The sequence below is a fragment of the Rattus norvegicus genome, chromosome 1 (assembly GCF_036323735.1).
Source record: "Rattus norvegicus strain BN/NHsdMcwi chromosome 1, GRCr8, whole genome shotgun sequence".
Lineage (NCBI taxonomy): Eukaryota > Metazoa > Chordata > Mammalia > Rodentia > Muridae > Rattus > Rattus norvegicus.
In genome coordinates, this window is record NC_086019.1 from 18,799,705 (window position 1) to 18,818,646 (window position 18,942).

The following is an 18,942-nucleotide window of genomic DNA, read 5'->3' on the forward strand; positions in this document are numbered from 1 at the left end:
GGCCGTTACCAAGTACATCTTACTATTTCAAATGTGACTTCCTGTGACATCTGCAAGGGAGAGTGCTTAGCTATCAGAGGACAGCTCTGAGGTATCGGTGAGTCTAAAAAGAAGAGAACTTAACTGGAAGGAAATGAGCTAAGAGCTAAGGTGATGGCAAGATGGCAGAGTGAGAGAAGGGAAGAAAGAGAAGGGGAGGGGAGAGAAGAAAGAACTGGAATGGCTGACAATGGACCCAGCAGGAAATCCAAGAGCAGGACCAAGACCTGATGGCTAGGGAAAAACAGAACACAGGAGGTCCGGCCAGGTCAGCACTGGCAAAACACTGACTGGTAAATCAGCTGAGTTACAATAGCCAGAACACAGCAGGTATCTGTGCATCTAATAGACACAAGCCTGAGAGCCCACAGGATTTCCAACACCATCTGCTGGTCTCCAGCTATGGTTTCTCCCTCATAATGGGAAAAGTTGTTAACTTGGGGATGGGACTATGTTTCTAACAGTGCAAGCTGATGGGAGACAGTGAGAACCATGGATCGTGAGGTGGTTGTATAAAAGCTAAACAACGAACTGATAATTTGGGAGGTTGGATTTTGAAAGACTGAAGGAAATAACTTCTGATAGAGAACAAAGTCCAATAAAAGTGACATTTAGAAACCTCTCTTGGTTTTGGCATTGGTGGTTCTTTGGTAACCTTGGCCAGATCAGAGTCTTACTGTAGAGAGGGAAGAAACGGGTCTCTAGTGAGACCTGCGATAGAGTTCATTAAATACTGACTTTATAAAAGGCAATGTCCTAAACTCTCATGCATGTGCATGCCTGCTTCTGTGTTAGAAGCAGGCAGGTAGGTAAGTAGGCACATAGATTGTAGATACATATATATGCATACTTACATACATACATGATACATGGGTAGGTAGGTACATACATACATAATACATATACACACATACATACACATACATACACATACATACATACATACATACATACATACACACACACAGTATATCAACTTGATATAAAGAACTATAGGTATCCAAGTAATACTTAGAGAGGATAAGAAAGAGTCTTATCCAGGGAAAGTATGCAAGTTGGTTATCCAACAAGAAATAGCCCTGAACATTCATACAAGAAGCATTATGGAGACTGTGTATGTCTTATTTAGGAATATATGTGTATGCATATTCACATATCCATGTAGAAACAATTAATGATAAAAGGATCCAGGATTTCTAAGGAGAAGAAGGACGGTCAGACGGGGGTGTTCAGAACGAGAAAGAAGACCAGGAAAGGATGGGAGTATATTATCTAAAAAATAAGCAACCTACAATGACTCCTCCTACAATCACGTGAGGCGTCTCCATAATCTTCTACAACTTCCTTTCTAAAAGGAGCTCAGAAGAGGCAGAGACTGAGGAAGCCATACTGTACCAGGCCCTGCAGCCTGAAGGGGACTGACATTAACTTCATCAGATAACTTCCTGATAGGAAGAAGTCCAGGGGGTTTGTTTAAATAATATTTAGGCTTTAGTTTCCTTTGAAGATCTTAAAAATTGTTTAAAGATAACTCATTTCCACTAGCACACTAATGAGATATTATCCGGCAGAATGACAGTATTTAACATGAAACCCCATTCTTTTGTCATATTCCTACATCTGCCGAAAGTCAATAAAAATTGGGGGAAAATAGACAGGGATATGTGGTTCTTCTTAGTTCATCCACCCTGGCCACAAACTCTCCTGGTCCCTCCTTTCTATTTCCACTGTGTCGTTTGTGACTACAGGATCTACTAGAACAAAGTGAAACTGAAAGACAGTATGGTCTTAGAGGAGGGGAAAACACGCTTCAGGAGACAAAGACAGTTGATCACGAACATAGATTTGGGAGTGAAGGCAGGAGGGTGTCCTCACGGGCACACGATTGTTCCTCGGAGCAAATGTATTTACTATGAACATCGTCACAGCCCCGTTAGTCTGAGACATGAACAGGGTTTGGTGAGAAATAGAGAACAGAATGTGAACGGGTAAATAATGTTCCACTGGGAAACAGGACTGGCTTGTCCGCACAGAAAGCCCATGCTAAACCTTAAACTCTCCTGGTGTCCAACTCTTCAGAAAGTCGCAGAGATCAGAAACCCCCAGACCCACAATATGCACATTATAGGTATAGAATATTGCTTTTGTGATCAAGTTTAAACAGCAGTGTACAGAGAGTGCCCTATTATCGTATCTATATGTGAAATCAGATCCTGGGAGAATGATGCTTCAAGGAAAGTAAGCATTCAAAGAAAACATAAGAATGCTGGCTTCTTAAGACATATTTTAATAAACGAAGCACATGTCCCTAAACAGCGAATCATTGTAGCTATTTCAGTTCAAGGATTTTAACTTCTCGACATATCTTACTTAGTGTTAACTTCTTAATTCTCTAACTTCCCTCTTTCCCAGTAAATGCGACTTTAAACAAGATTGCTGTACCCTTGAGGAAAACTTATTTGTTCAATTAAGTTGAGGTTTGTTCGGGACAATAAATTGAGGCCTGGATTCAAAGGAAGGCAAAATGATTGGCTCTTGATCAAAGAAGGGAAAAGGGTAAGTTTTCTTTCTAGTGACCTCATTTTCTCTACTAAGTGTTGCCTTTGCCTCATTAACAGAAGCCGTCAAGAAATTTCTGAGCTCCTGTTCCTTCACTGCTAAAGTCAGGATCAGTGCAATCACTTCACAGAGTCCTCACCTTGCGAGGCTCTTCTGTCCAGTCAGGGGAAACAAATCCCAGCAGTTTAATTATGTAGCCTGCTGAAGCTAATCTTCAGGTCAGAGCTAATGCTGGGTGTCAAGTGGTTGACGGGGGCTTCCAGGAAGAGGAGAGCAATGAAAGGCGCCCCAGATGTCAGTGTGAACCTGTCCTCGGAGGCAGGGTGCATGGGTTCTGCCTTTTGGGCTGTTTCTCCTCCACTCCATTACCTGAAATACTGAAGGTGATGATTCTAATCAAGTTTCTGCTAATCCAGCAACATTCCTGGATTATTAACTAAATAAATGAAGTTGAATTAAAGCGGGAGAGCAGAAAGTGGTATTCCCTACAGAACAAGGACAATCTTATCCTCTGGCAAATGGGATTAATGAAGAGGAGAAAAGATCTCACATCGTGAGTCCTGGATCTGGTGTCGGACAGCTTGCATCTAGTGGACGCTTTGCTGTCCCGTGTAACTCAAGTGATCGGCTAAATATGGGACTACACACACAGCTTCTTCGCCTGGACACCTCTGATCCCACTTATAAAGCAAGAGACCTGCTAAGACTGATTGGTCTAAGTAAAGCGATGAAACAATGTACGAAAGGCCATGAAAGATACAGGCACTAGAGAAATGAGAAAAACTCACCCCTCATTTTCCTTCACTATGTCCTCATGGTAAATGTTCATGCTCCCGAGTCAGATATATATGAGTTCACATTCTTTAATTATCACTTCAAACCATGTAAAAACTTAAATGAATTAACTTACAAAGCTTTACCTCATATAAAATTTAAACTTGGGTTTCTTCTCTTATAGTGGGAACTATTAATATTTACCTCAGAGCTTTGTGAAGGATGAACTGAAATAACGCATATGGAACAGGACAGATCCTGGCCCACAGAGACTCCTATATGAAAAGCGCCATGGCAGCCATATCGGGGGATGGGAGGGGTGTGGGGGTGGGGGAGCATATATTAAAGACAAGTGCTTGGAAATAAAATTTTCTCCCAATCCTCTCTCTTCGAAACATGAAGTATACAGCCAATTTCCAAAGGGTATAAAATAATCTGGCATTTTACTCCTATAATCGTAAATCTGTGGTTTTGTGATTTGAACTTTTAAACAGGAAACTGTGCTACTGTAAAAGATGTAGTAATTACCGCTGCCCTCATTTATAAAGGGGGCAGGCTGAAATAATGACGAAGCTGGCCACTTGAAATCCATGAGTGTGACTCAGGCTCCCACCACGGACGTTCTCAGCGGAGCCCCTACTTCTTGTATCTCTCGTCACACATGAGACCTTCAAAGCCCAATCATTCAAGCATGCATGCCAATCTTCGTCCATAATATTCAATAATTTAAATCAGTATTGCATTGCTGACTTCTCTTCATTATTTGAACTTCATTACACGAACATTCATAGTTTATTTTCATTTTGAGATGTCTTACAAGATAGGCTAGACTCACCGCGAAGGAGCGATATGACACAGAATGGCCTCAAATGTAAAATCATTCTGCTCCAACTCCCCACGACTGCAATTACTCACATGAATTTGAACATTCTTACCCCTCGAAGCCTGAGCTTTTGGAGCGTCATTCTTTCCCTGCACTGTTTACCCTGATGGCACTGAGGAAAAGAGGGTGAGAAGGTCAGGGATCCGAAAGAGGTAAAAATAGGTAGAGATGCTGTGGAAATTATGTCTTGGACATGGTACAGAAGCATTAATCTGTCAAAAAAAAAGTTTATTGGCCAATGAGCTGAGGCAGGATTAGAAGACGGGTCATCCAGCAAAGAGAGGGGTTTCTGGGAAGAGAACCGGGTATGACAGAGACTCACTCCAGACACAGAAGATGGTCACATGAAACTGAGGTCAAAGTCATCAGCCATGAAGCGTGATTAGAATAGAATAAACGGTAATTAAGCTATGAACTAGCTGAGGAACAACAAAGTTTTTGGACTGGCATTTATTGATGAAATATCCAGTCTCAGAGTTTCTGGGAACAAAATGGATGAGTGGAAAAACACAAGGTTACAGATGGCATTAACTAAAAGATGTAAAAGGAAAATGTACATCTGCCTTGGAGGAAAGGAGAGGTCAAGGTCTGAAAGGAATGGGAAGCTATCAGAATCGATCCTGTTCACTCCTGTTCAACTACTGGGTAAAAGGGAATGGAAAGCACCTTGTAGTCTATGCTCCTGAGGCCAGAGGGCCAAAATCCAGTTCAGAGGAACTGAAACCATGCTGTACCATGACCTCAGAAGCAAAGAAGAAAGAGAAAAGATGTTAACCTTCTAAAAGCAGCATGGGTAAATAGACAGGAATTAAATGAAAAGTCTAAGAACATAGGACTTCAAAGGAAAGTTTTGTTTTGTTAAGAGTTGTTAAGAGTGAGAAATCCTTAAGCATGGCTATATGTTATGGGGATGATTCAACTTGATAGGAAATATTTGAGGACACCATGGTGAAGATGGATAATGATACAACATTGGATGGGACCGACAGTTCAATTTCAGAGGTACTTTAGGATGTATGGGCAAAGGAGAAACTTAATTTTCTCAGTATTTTTTTAAAGGAAGAATATTTCGGGTTTAGAATTCACCAGAGAGAAAAGGAGAATGAGAAGAAAACTGAAGAAAACAATGAAGCACAAAAGATTTCTAGTGTGATTACAGGGCCAACTGAAGCTGAGAGCTGTGATGAATTATCGACAAAAATGGACCATGTAGTATAACCTGTTAGCTTCATTTTTGTTGGTTAAACAACCCCCCAAAAATTGGCCACAATAAAAATAACAATTTATTTATAATGTTATAATCATATGAAAATGACAATGTAATCAAACTTTAATATAAGTTGATGAATTGACGAGAAAGATGGCTTGGTACGTTGAAGGTTACCCAGAGAATGCCGGGATATCTAAGTGTGATGACTACAGTAGAAGAGGATGCTGAGATATCTAAGTGTGATGACTACAGCAGAAAAGGATGCTGGGATATCTGAGTCAGGTGATTACAGTAGAAGAGAATGCTGGGATATCTAAGTGTGATGACTACAGCAGAAAAGGATGCTGGGATATCTGAGTCAGATGATTACAGTAGAAGAGGATGCTGGGATATCTGAATCAGATGATAACAGTAGAAGAGAGTGATGGGCTATCTAAGTGTGATGACTGCGGTAGGAGAAGCAGCATTTGTAGGTAGAAAGTGAAAAATGCCCATGGAAAGCTCTGTTCAAAGTAGGATTATTATAAAAATCCATTTAACCAAAGCTACCTGTTTCTCAGAAAATCCTAGCAACTCTCCTGTCTCACCGTACACATTGCACTAAAGCTATAGCTGTGTATGTGGTCAAGTTGGCTGCAAGGAAGCTGAAGATTAAAACTCAGGTCCTAGCTTGTGCAACAAATACCCATAGGTACCAAGTCACTTCCTCAATCCCTATAAAAGTAAACGTCTTTTGTTATCTCCTTTAGTAAAATGCAAGGTCACTTGGGGCAGTGAGGGTTCATGCTCTATACTTCATGGCTGGACCACTAGAACCCTATTGACAATCAGGGATGGAAATAAGTGTCAATGTGTGGCAGAAAGAGACGACCTAATATTAGTGGGTCCTAGGTAACTGCTTTGCCTCCTAGGGAAAGACAGGATTGGGTATTTAGCTCATTTTATCTAGCATAAAATTTTGTTGACATAATAAACTGACGTTCCCTTGAGACCATTACAGATAATTTTATACACTAATTTAGAATCATGAAAACATAATTACTTCCCTTGAATAGTTAAATAACACTGCAAGGCATCCATTTCTGCTGATAGATCCCAAAAGGTCTTCTGTAGAGTACCTTAACTGAAAACTAAAATTTCAAGAGTGGAGTCTCTTTTTAAGCATATTTTATTTACTTGTTTATGTGTGTGTGTGCATGTGTATATGCATGTGTGTGCATCTGTGTATGTGTCTGTGCATGTGCATTTGTCCATGTGCATGTGTATATGTGTATGTGTATGATGTGTATACTTGGATGCATTTGTGTGGTATGTGTTTGTGTTTGTATATGTGTGGGCATTGTGTGTGTGGGGGTGTGTGCATTGTGTGTTGGGATCTATTTGTGCAAATGCGCATGTGTGTATGAGTGTGTGTAGAATTTGCAGTCCATCCCATTTGTCTCGAATGGAACTCATGAGTTTACCTCCCTCCAAGGGAGCCACCCTGGCTAAACAGACATGGCCAGCAGCAAACAGCCAATAAACGAGCCGCAGGGCATCTCTGGGAGAAGTTCCTCAGCTCATGCTGCCCAGTCAGACCAGTTCTTTTGTTTTCCCCTTACATTTTATCTCATATTTTTTTTTTTTTGGTTTTTTTTTTTTTTTCGGAGCTGGGGACCGAACCCAGGGCCTTGCGCTTATATTTTTTAATCTTATGTTATTTATACATTTTTTTTCCTTCTGACTTTTCTTCTATCTTATCCTACAGGTCTTCTATAGAGATACTATGGCTTCCAGGATAGCATCAATAGGATTCCTGAGTGAGCAAGTGGGTCTCTGTTTCTTGTGCCTTCTCTCCAGCTCTTTTCCTTTTGTTTGTTTGTTTTGTCTGACTCCAAAGTCTTAGTTCTGTTGTATCTTAATTTATCACTATTCCTTAGAAGACTGTTTGCTAATGAGAGATAGACAGAGGTTGGGCCAGATGGGAGGGGACATGGGGAGAAACTGAAAGAAGGAGAACAAACCATGGGATATATTATGTTGCAGGGGCGGGGGGGAGGACTATTTTCAATAAAGGACAAAGAAAAAAAAACAAAAAGAGCAGAGCTTGTGGTGTCCCGCTTGGACATTCATTCACTGAGCGATCCTGTCTGCCATCCACTACGCATGACGAGCTCCCCGAACACGTAAAGATGAGCAAACACAGAAGGACAGAGGATGCCAACAGTCTAAGCTACTGACACCAGCTCCCATCTCTCAAGGTAGGGGCTGCAGACCCAGGATCATTTTATGTTATTTTTAATCAACTGAAGATTATCAGAAGGTAACAGAAGAGGGGAGTGTGGTAAGGCATGTGTGGGCAGCTTGCTTGCTGTCTCTTGTAATATCTCCCTTCTAAGTACCCAACTTGTAAAAACAACATAACATAAGGCTTTGAGGTTCTCTCAAACCAGTGAGCTTTTAACAATTCCTGTCTATTGGTTCAGCCCTTGGTTTAGTATCTAAAGGAAATGTACACCTCAATTGACAACAGTATTTATCAAGGACATGGAGAAGGAAATACAGCTCCATTCCTTGGCTTTAAGCTGCTTGAGAGAGTCATTAAGGTAGTCTAATTAAATGCCCACTGAATCTAGGAAACATTCACCGCACGAAATCAAGTCCAAATTCATTTTCCTTAAGATTTGGTTTTGCTTTACATGTATAAGTGTTTGGCTGCACTGTATTTGTGTTACGTATGTGAGCCTTATGTTTGCAGAGGCCAGGAAACAGAGATAGATCCCCTGGAACTGGAGGTAGAGGCGGTGCGAGCCCCGAGATTCATGAGAAGCTGGAACTCCTTCTGCAGATGCAGTACGTGCTCCTAACCAGTGAACCGTGTCCCCCGCTCTTCATCTCACCTGATCCCACTGTGGTTTTTAGGCATCCTTCCCCCTTCCCGACTCTGTGCACAAAACGCTCAAAATCAGCGGTTTTCCTTTAGAGGTATTTAAGATCCCCTTTACTTTAGAAAAACTAGTCTATCAAACTTCCCATCGATATTTAATGGTCTGCAGGGGGATAATCAGAGCTTCAGAGACAGGAAACTAAACACTCTATTGCGTGGGATATGGGATGTACCATGTAGCAGTAACCCGGGTATGGGATATATATATATATATATATATATATATATATATATATATATATATATATATATATATATATATTTACACACAGCACTGATTGGGCATCCTATTATCCTGTCATCTGTTAAGCAGATGTTAAGTCAAAGCAACTAGGGAGGGTCCAAGAAACAATAATGACTACTCAAAGGTGGGAAGGTCAAATAGGATCGACCTCTGACAGACTGTAAAGACAAGACTTGAAGAAAAGGATCTCTGAAGGCCGCATATTGTAATGAACACGCAAGCTCAGGGCATTTGTGGGCTTCGGGTGAGCCGGAGAACTGGCTGTCCCTTGAGGTATCAGCAAAGGCTTGAGATAAACTAAGTGATCCGGCAATAATCACTTTTACCGCTTAAGTTCAAGTGTTTCACACTCAGGATGATACTTATTAGTTACTTAAGTCCAAATCTTGCACTTTTAGGAAAACTTGCCAAAGGACTTTTAAATTTCAATAGGTATCAGCTCAAATTAATACAGATCACGAGTTAATATAGATCACAAATAAATAGAGATCACACATGATTTCCTAGTCCCAGTGTACTAAACAGTGTTCTGGGCAAGCTTTTGACTGCTGAACACAGTCCCTACAACTTCAGCTGAAAATGAAAGGTATCCATGGACTAAATCCATTAGATTCTCCGCACAGTTGATCTTATCATAAAAACACCTTTGAGGAAACGGTTATCCAGCGCATTCTGGCAAGGGTTTTTGTATCAGACCTTGAATATAACAATATCTATCATGCTTAAAAAAAACACACACAGAAACACATGTGCATGTGCGCGCGCACGAACACACACACACACACACACACACACACACACACACACACACGCCCATGGACACAGGCACACACAAAGAGGCATGCATGTGTGCATTTGCTTACTAAAGCTTCAAGACAAATGTGCAGCAGCTTGAAATGCCAGAGCCTCCACGCTGAGTAACTGACTTCCATTCAATTCCTGGTGCCCACTTCATGGGAACCCTGGGAGTAGATCCATATCTAGGTAGTGAATTTCAGGCCATCAAAGAAATCATATGCAGTTTACAAGGAGTCGGGGTTCTATTTCACGACCTCCTCGGGAGGCTGATACATCATAGGAAGACCCAGAGGACATAGCGGATGAGAAGCAGAGGAGGTACTGCAGAAGACTCTAAAGCCGGAGAGGCTGATGAAGGACCTCTCAGGGCACCACCGATCGCACAACCGCCCTATATTACTTCTCACATCTCAATCATTATGTCTTCTTCCTGGGTTCCTTTCTCAATTCAATTCAAGGCATAGATAGCATGGCGACACTGCCTGAAATTAGAGATTACTAAACGAACTATCATTGTTCTGATCTCTTTAGGGGGTGCTCTAGCTTCAGAAGGCAAATAGGCAGGCAGAGCCTTCAAAAGATGCACTCGGAAAACAACCTAGAAAGCAACCAGGGTGGGACACATCTCTGAGTTCTAGGCAAGCATTGTCTACACCGTGAGTTCCAGGTCATCCTTGTCGACAAAGTGACTTTCAGGCCAGTCTTGTCTACATAGTGAAATCCAGGCCAATGTTTTTCACACAGTGACCTTGTCTACAGAGTAAATTTCAGTCCAGTATTGTCTGGTCTACATAGTGAGTTCTGGGTCATCCTTGGCTAATAGTAAGTTCTACACTATTCTTTTCTACACAGTTAGTTCTAGACCACCAAAGGTCATATATTAAGACCATCTCACTAAATCAAAACAATCAGCAACAACAAAAAGAAATTAGCAACCTCCACAGCAAAATACAATATATTCAGAAGTAAGCATGAAATATGATACACTACCGAAAGCATATCCTAATTTACGTTAGACTTGAGTTCTGCAATAGAGTACCGGAATGATAATTAGCAGAGGCCAATGAAATGAATTTTATATAAATAAATAAACAAACAAATAAATAAATAGGCTGGAGAGGTGGCTCAGTGGTTAGGAGCACTGAATGCTCTTCCAGAGGTCCTGAGTTCAATTCCCAGCAACCACATGGTGGCTCACAACCATCTGTAATGAGATCCGATGCCCTCTTCTGGTGTGTGAGGATAGCTAAAGTGTACTCATATATATAAAATAAATAAATCTGTTTATAAATAAGTAAATAAATAAAAGTATATTGAAATAATGCACAGTCAGAACACAGGACAAAAAGTAAAACAAAGAAACAAGAGAAGAAAAAAAATGAAAAGGAAAAAGTTTTCATTCTGTGGATCTGTCCTTGGATACACAAGCAAGCAGCGTTCAGCATAAACGATTTTGTATAAAAATAAAAGCGGGAAGTAAAGGGTAGGAGAAAATTCATCAGCAAAATGTCATTTCTGTATCTTTACTATCATAGCTTCCCCATCTGGGCTATACTTTATAGGTACTTGTCTGAGCTAAAAATAAAAGATGACTGGTTAAGGTTTCTATTTCTAACACCATAACTCTGAATTACAGTACTATTTTCCCTCACTTCCTGAGATGCACCATTTGTCTTCCTACAATCTACAAGCAGAACCTTTTAAATTTTAGCCCCATCAGTCCAATCTTACACACAACAGAACTATATCACTATTCTCACACAACTATATCTGAAGAGAGAACAACAACAAAAAACAAAACAAAACAAAAAACAAACCAACTGATTTTTTTGCTACCATGCTACCAGAGCAAGCCAAATTTAGGTGACTCTCTTGTCTCATGGACTTCAATTTAGACTCATATGATTCAATTAAGGGGAGAGAGAGAGAGAGAGAGAGAGAGAGAGAGAGAGAGAGAGAGAGAGAGAGAGAGAGAGAGAGAGAGAGAGGTGTCCAGCCTGTGCTGTCATGGTAAATATTTATTTGCATGTAGAATCCATAGCATTACATTCATAAGGAAAAAAAGTAAGCTTTAAGTAAACTAGGTGACTAATTGTAACTGAAAAGGTAACACAGAAACCAAATTTATCCCGTCACATCAGAGAGTCAAGCATATTAACAGTCAATTGCTTTATCACAATCAGTGAGGATGAGTTTGGTGTGGCGGTTTACACCAACACTGGACAGGAAAAAAGCAGGAGAATGACACAAGGCTGCAGCCTGTACACTGAGACTCTGTCTGGGGGACTGGGGGACAGAGGTCTGTATAGTGAGACTCTGTCTGGGGGGACTGGGGGACAGAGGTTTGTATAGTGAGACTCTGTCTGGGGGGACTGGGGGGCAGAGGTCTGTATAGTGAGACTGTCGGGGTGGGGGACAGAGGTCTGTATAGTGAGACTCTGTCTGGGGGGGACTGGGGGACAGAGGTCTGTATAGTGAAACTGTCGGGGTGGGGGACAGAGGTCCGTATAGTGAGACTCTGTCTGGGGGACTGGGGGGGCAGAGGTCTGTATAGTGAGACTCTGTCTGGGGGACTGGGGAGCAGAGGTCTGTATAGTGAGATTCTGTCCAGGGGATGGGGGACAGAGGTCTGTATAGTAAGACTCTGCTGGGGCGGAGGGGGCACAGCTGTAAAGACCATGACAGTGTAAAAGATGACAATCCTTTCAGAATTGAATAATATCCATGGTATTGTCAGCTTTATTTCGTTAGAATTAAGTTATGATTCTGGTAGATAGGTTTTTACAAAGTTCAGACTAGCTAGCTTACCTACTCTTAGTTGAACTTAAGGATAGAAAGATTATGACCTCTTTCTGTTTCATTCTGGGTACCCAACTGTCAAGGAAAGTGGTATCCTTGACTATAATTTTAAATAATTTAAATATAATTCCATAATATAATTAATGGTGCTGGAGCTTAAAGTCAACCAAAGGACCATTCAAAATTCAAAACCGTAAGAAGCAGCAAAGAATTAACTCTACAGCATTTTGACAAAGGAAGCTAATGGGAAGCTTTCTGGGATGCTAGCCGTAAAAGACAAGAAGGGTAACCAGAAAGCACACGTGTGGATTTTGTATTGACTTTTTAATTAAGGAAACCATTTAAGATGAATAAACTAAAAACGCATGGCTCATTTCCTCCTTTCGAAAATATTGAAATAAATATCTCATAAATTAGCAACATGTAGAATTAAGACTTTAAGTATCTTGGAAGCCGAGTTTGCTGGTACATGCCTTTAATCTAAGCACTAGTAGGCAAAAGCAGGCAGGCTTCCTTCATTTTGAGGCCAGCCTACTCTACAGTGCAAGTTCCAGGACAGCCAGGGCTAAGGAGCAAGACCCTGTCTCAAAAAAAAAAAAAAAAAATAGAATCTTGGAAAAAGCATGAAGGTAAAACAGTTATGATTATGATTAAATTAATTTCTTAAGAGATATGTTGATATTTTTCATGTGGAACAAACCCTCCCTTTTAATCTTAGAAATAAATGTTTTAAAAATAAAAGGAAACGTTGCTATTTAAAATATTCAGAAACATGATGTTACGTCAATCCAAACAGGAAGGAAATGGCCCACGCTGGCAGCATCCTCTTTGATGACTACGATCAGCCTATGGCAACCAGGAAAGTAGAAATATGAGTGGTAGAAGGTTTAAGAAATTATGATACCGAAGGTAAGACATACTTCCTCTGCTGGTACAACTACAAAGGCTTAAAAAACTCTAATAAAAATATGAGAGTGATTCATAGATTAGCTTTGAAAGTTATATAAAACAAAGGGTGCGGAGGAAAATGGGGTTTTAACCTGACATGGAGAGAGATAATGAAAGACCATAGGATAGAAAGCCTTAACTTGACTGGTAGGATTTAAACAGAAGTAAGGGAAAGTGAGAGATACCATACTGACTACCTGCCTATTTTAATGCCATGTATGAAGAACAGAGACACACCTACCTGCTTTCTGGTACCTCAAAGAGATAGACTACCCTTGAAAAGATTGCAGTCTGTGGAGGTCAGAGGCTATTCCCAGGGTCTTCAGGAGATATTTAACCTACGACACATTTACCTTGACACTGCATATGGGCAAGTAACGATAAATATAGATAGATGATGAAGGTGGAAAAATTGCTGAGAGAAAATGGACTACATGCTCTCAAGATGTAGCCCTCTGACCTGGAGGCCACAGGAGACCTTGGAACATCTCAGAAATGCTGTGATGCCCGGACAGGCGATGCACTGCCCATCTAGACTGCTCTCCCTCCAGTTGGCAGAGGAGAAACTGAGTGAGAAGTTGAAGTTTTGTTCTCCAGCAGGCAGACCTGGTCCTAGGACACACTGGTCTTACTCCAGTACTGCTTCCTTAGCAGAATAGATCAGTCTGTATATGGGTTTATGGGAATTCTTCATCAGATAACCAGCTACAAAAATACTGGCATCTGTGGACTATATGTAACTCACACGGACATCTATGAATTCTAATAACTAGTATTTGATTCCTGTCTACAAGAGAGTCACAATGTGGCAAAAGACACAAACATATTCAGAATCTCAAACGTAGAGGTTGGTGTTAAGACAAGGTCAGAGGATAACAGGGAGTTCAAAGGAGGCAGAGAATGTGTCGACCTAGTGAGAAGCTAAAAGCTTCTGAGAACGTGACAGTCCTTTGCAGTGGGCTTTTCTCCAAAAAAAAAAAAAAAAAAAAAAAGATTCTAAGTGCAGTAAGTCACAGTGACCAGAAACTACAGATTGCAGACAGGAAGAATAGACAGAAACAATCACCAGAACCACACGTTCTAGAAGGCACTCATCTATGAAGACATGAGAAATGGAGTGGGACCAGGGAGGAAGTCGCTAACTATTTTCCTGGAAAGCACAGACCGCAAATGATTCCAGAGCAGAATATTAAAAATTGAAGCAAAGAAAGGTGGGAGGTGAGGGTGCTTACCTACCAAATCAGGCCCATTTCTGAAAGACTGATAATGGGAAGTCATAACAGTTAGCATAAATGGTGCAGCAGTTGACAGAGGACATCAGAGGATGATGAGCCTTGTCCTGCAGGGACTTTTAGGCCAGGTGGAGGCAGCAGTCTGAGTCTGCCCTTTCTCCTGACAGTAAAGTAATGTCTTTCATGGGTTTACAAATGAGAGGGTGTGATTGATCTGCAACCAAAAAAGGTCAGTGCAGTAGCAATAGGGAGACTGGAGGACTGAATTTCATTGACAAAACAAAAAGTGTATGAACAACACACTTACCCACGCACGGGATTTAGCCAGCACGCAAGGAAACAAATACTACCCTTCTACTATGGCCCACAAGCAAAGAAGTTTTGGGTGACACAGCTGCATTACTGTATGTATTGTGGATCATACATGTATTCCGATCTAACAGACGAGGTGTCTCAGTTGTCTTATCTGTTATTTCATTGATTAATTAATTAATTAATTTGGAGTGAGGTGGAGTCTCTCTATGGCTCTGGCTGTCCAGTAACTATGGAGAACAAGCTGGCCTCGAACCCGGAGAGATCTACCCGCCTGTAGCTCCAGAGAGCTGGGATTAAAGGCGTGTGCCACTAAGTCCAACAATTTTAAACCCTTTCAAACCCTGAATGGAAAAATAAGGCAAATTCTTAAGATGAATACTTAAATATTCTACAGAGGATTTATTTAGATCCGATTTGTGATTTAAACAATAATATAAACTTTCCCTGTACGAACGGCAAACAGGGTGAAGTCTGGGTAATCCAATGGCAACTTTCCACGCCCTTCACTTACACACTTTAATTTAGTTTTTACGGATAGGACCATAGTAATTTCATCTTTAATAGTGTCTATAGTGCAGGCCATCACAAAGCAACCCAGCTGAGTGGACTAACCTCATTCAGAGTTCCAGCTCTCAGAACTGGGAGACAGTCTAACCTGTAAACAGATTACATTTCGCTGGTCATGAGCTCATAGATGACCTTGTGGCAAGATAACGAACAGAATATGTTTTACCTAGAAATCAATTAGGATTAAGAATTATTTAAACAGTATAATCTGAGGACTCGTGTGGAGCCAAGGAGTCCTGAAAAATAAAATAATCTCCTTAATAGTAAAGTGTCCAATTTAATTTTTTAAATAGCATTTTTAAAGCATTACACTTTTTATTTTATTCTGTAAGGTAAAAATGGATTCCATGAAATTGTTTTAAATGTTTATAATAAAGATTGATAAACAGGACCAAGTGAAAATAAGGTAATAATTACAGCCTCCATTTGACTACAAGGTCAAATGTCTCAATGAAAGCTCAAGGTTCATCATGCAGAGACCAACTGGCTAATAGTTGTACTTTGCTTCTTCTAACAATGCCCATGTTTATACCACAGATGACTGACAACAAAAATCTAAGGCATCTGTAAACGGGAAAAGAGAAAAACACAGAACTAAAATCTGAGTTTGTCTCCTGAAATTTTGGTATAGCTGCATAGAAGACAACTATTTATACTGAGCATCTAACAATGTACAAGAGACTAACATCGTGAGGGGAAAACGATGCTTTATGAAAAACATCCAACTCCAGAGAATGGATCACGGAAAATACACTGCACGAAGAAGGGGCCATAGAAGCCATGAGGAAACAGAGTAAGGATACGGGTCTTTAAGAAGGCAACACAAGAACTCAGAGACCTGCGTATGGGAAGGAAATCATCCCAGGCAAAAGCAGTAAAGAGCAAGCTCGTTCTGAAAAGATGATGGCATAGCACCGTAAAATTCAAGTCAGAATGGGGAACAGAGCCAATGACCGCCAATCAACATGCCCGACGTCAGATCACAACCAGAAGTTTGTATCTGATGATGAGTCTGGGAAAACACTGAAGGATTTGGGGGAATATTCCAAGTCTGAAAAACCAAGACACATTTTGAGTCCAATCTGCAGCCAGAATGTCCTATGGAGGGGGAGAAAGAGAATCTGGGAAGCCCTACGTAAGCCCGTGTTTGAGGGTAAAGACAGTGGAAGCCTGGACGGCCACACGGATTCTAAGAGGTATCTCATGGGATGGAGCAGGTAAAAAGATGGCTGCTGTATGGTGGATTGAGGTGAATGGACAGGACAGCTCAGAATTCCAGGATCTGCTCAATAGACTGAGTTCCCAGTGTGAAACTTCCTTTACAACTGCAAAAACACTGCCAAGAGCAGCAACCACCATGGAACAACACCCCACAGTGAAAGTGCTAAGGTGTAAGGGTCTGGCAGATCCGGACAGTTTGTGGACAACCTGTATGGAGAGGAAAGCTCTCCAAAACGTCACTGAAGGAACTGAAACATTACACGTTATTATCCCGTCCACTATTGAGTCCACACAGAGAGAGGCTCAGAGGGACACTCATGACCAAGACCATCCCTGGGGAGAAGGACAGGTAAGTCTTTAGTAGCTTACTGTCAGGTTGGCTGTATTTCTGCAATGGTTTCATTACTGAAGGAAACATGCAATGGTTGAGTAGAGAAGGTCAAGGACTGTGTTCATAAAAGTTAGAATTCTCTTTCTTTCCATCGAAATAAAATGGGCCCTCTCAAATAAATCCTTGAGAATGAAGAAAGGGAAAGTAAAATTGGAAATATGTTTTAGAAGAATGATTCGGTGCATTTTCAATTTTCATTCATTTATGTGAAGACCATAATCCTCAGGAAAAGATTATAAACGTCGTCGTGACATTATTTTCTAGCACTAGAAGATATAGCTTACAGCGTTTCAAAGAGACTCATTCGTACAATGCCTTTCATTCTCCGTGCCGCGTGTAGGAAAAAGCGATGAATACGAAGGATATCATTTCATTGAAGAAGGTCTTAAAGTCACAGAACTTTACAAGAGTCGCCTGGACAGAAAATATTTTCTGGGTGACTATTTATTTTTTCATAACTATGGATCAATATGCCATGATATAGTTTAGAAAATCTTTGTAGGCCTCCAGAGTATATGCATATCCTCTGTGTGTCATGTTTGATGACATGGCTTCCTCCAGAAGAGTTTCTTTGCAGAGTGGATGGTAAGTCAAGGAAAAAGATACTGAGACGGCATAAGGACCTACATAGACAGTCCCGGAACCCATATACAGCTGACAGAGAAAACTGTCGTGCCCCTGTGGCGAGATGGGAGACGTAAACAGTAGAATCCCTGAAAACACCCGGGCTAGTTAGCCCAGCATACATAGGGGTACACCACAAGGAACCTTGTTTAAACAAGGTAGAAAGGGGGAATGGCCAGTTTGTCCTCCACATTTACAAATGTACTCAGGAATATGTGCTGTGTGTGTGAATTATGATCTGAAGCAGCTTACTCTGAGGAACATGCAGAGCAGTGCTCTACGGGAGAGTAGGGGCAGAAGCAGAGTCTTATTAAGACTATTGCAGCCATGGAAAAAGAAGAGGAGGAGGAGGCAGCGGCCGTGGAGGAAATAACTATAGAGACAGGAGCAGACGTGGAGAAACCGCCTTCTCGGGAAAATACCTCGTCCAACCAGTAACACACAGTGGGTCTGCAAGTGAGAAGTGGGAAGAAGGGCGGCTACCCAATAGGAAGGCAGGTTGCATGGCAACGTTTCTAGAACTGAAAGACGATTTGTACCAATGCATGCTATCTGAAACGTCGAAGGACACTGGCGGGATGGCTGGGTTGCACTAAAGCCATCTAGAAAAATATGTATTTAAGTGCAAAATCATCTAAAATCCTGCACATTTCATTTTGACCAAAATCACCAAACTCATTTACCTTCTCCTGGCATCTCCATCTTTCTCTCTAATTACAGGCTGACATCACTGATTGGTATTTTATTCTGATCGTGGCTGGCAACAGCCTCTTGTTTTCTCCCTCCGGACCCAGCACGATGTCTACTCTCTAAAATTTAGTTTGGTTTGAATCAATAAATAAATACCTAGAGCCATCAGCTATCCCACAGCACGAGGAGCTCTGACCCACGAAGGTCTTCAGGCTCATCGATAGCATTTGCAAGTATGTCGATGATAGTGAAATCAATAGGGAAAAGAAGCCGTTGGTTTGCTATTGAAGTTTCTCACATGAAATAAGTCCCAGAAGAGTTAAATCTACTTTTAATGGCAGTTTCAAGTTAGGCACCTTACATGGACTAATTACTTCATGGCATCAGCAGCAAGAGTCAGTTGACTAAGTCCAGGATCCAATACTGAGAGTTACTCAACCTGAGAGAAGTTTGTCCACATGTGTAAATGACAGTGCGATCAAGCATGCCCTGTGGATAAGGCTCTCCAGCTGGCTATTACTGTCAAATATTACTTTCCTGGTTAGGATGCCATCCCAATTTTATGGATGACAAATTAAATACCAGGAAATTTACACTACAACTCAGAATTGTCGATACCCCAATTTTTATGTCCAGTTCCAACATGTCTTCTCCCCAGATTCAATGTTAAGAAACTCGATTATATTACAGAGTCCGACCACACTTTTCGAGTTAAAATAAAA

The 18,942-nt window shown here is 41.1% G+C and overlaps 1 protein-coding gene across 24 annotated transcripts in view; it reads right to left on the minus strand.

The window, feature by feature from the left end:
- The window catches only part of Ptprk (protein tyrosine phosphatase, receptor type, K), a 499,207-nt gene that overhangs the window by 242,614 nt on the left and 237,651 nt on the right, over window positions 1-18,942 (minus strand). The gene's annotated exons all lie outside the window — the stretch shown is intronic.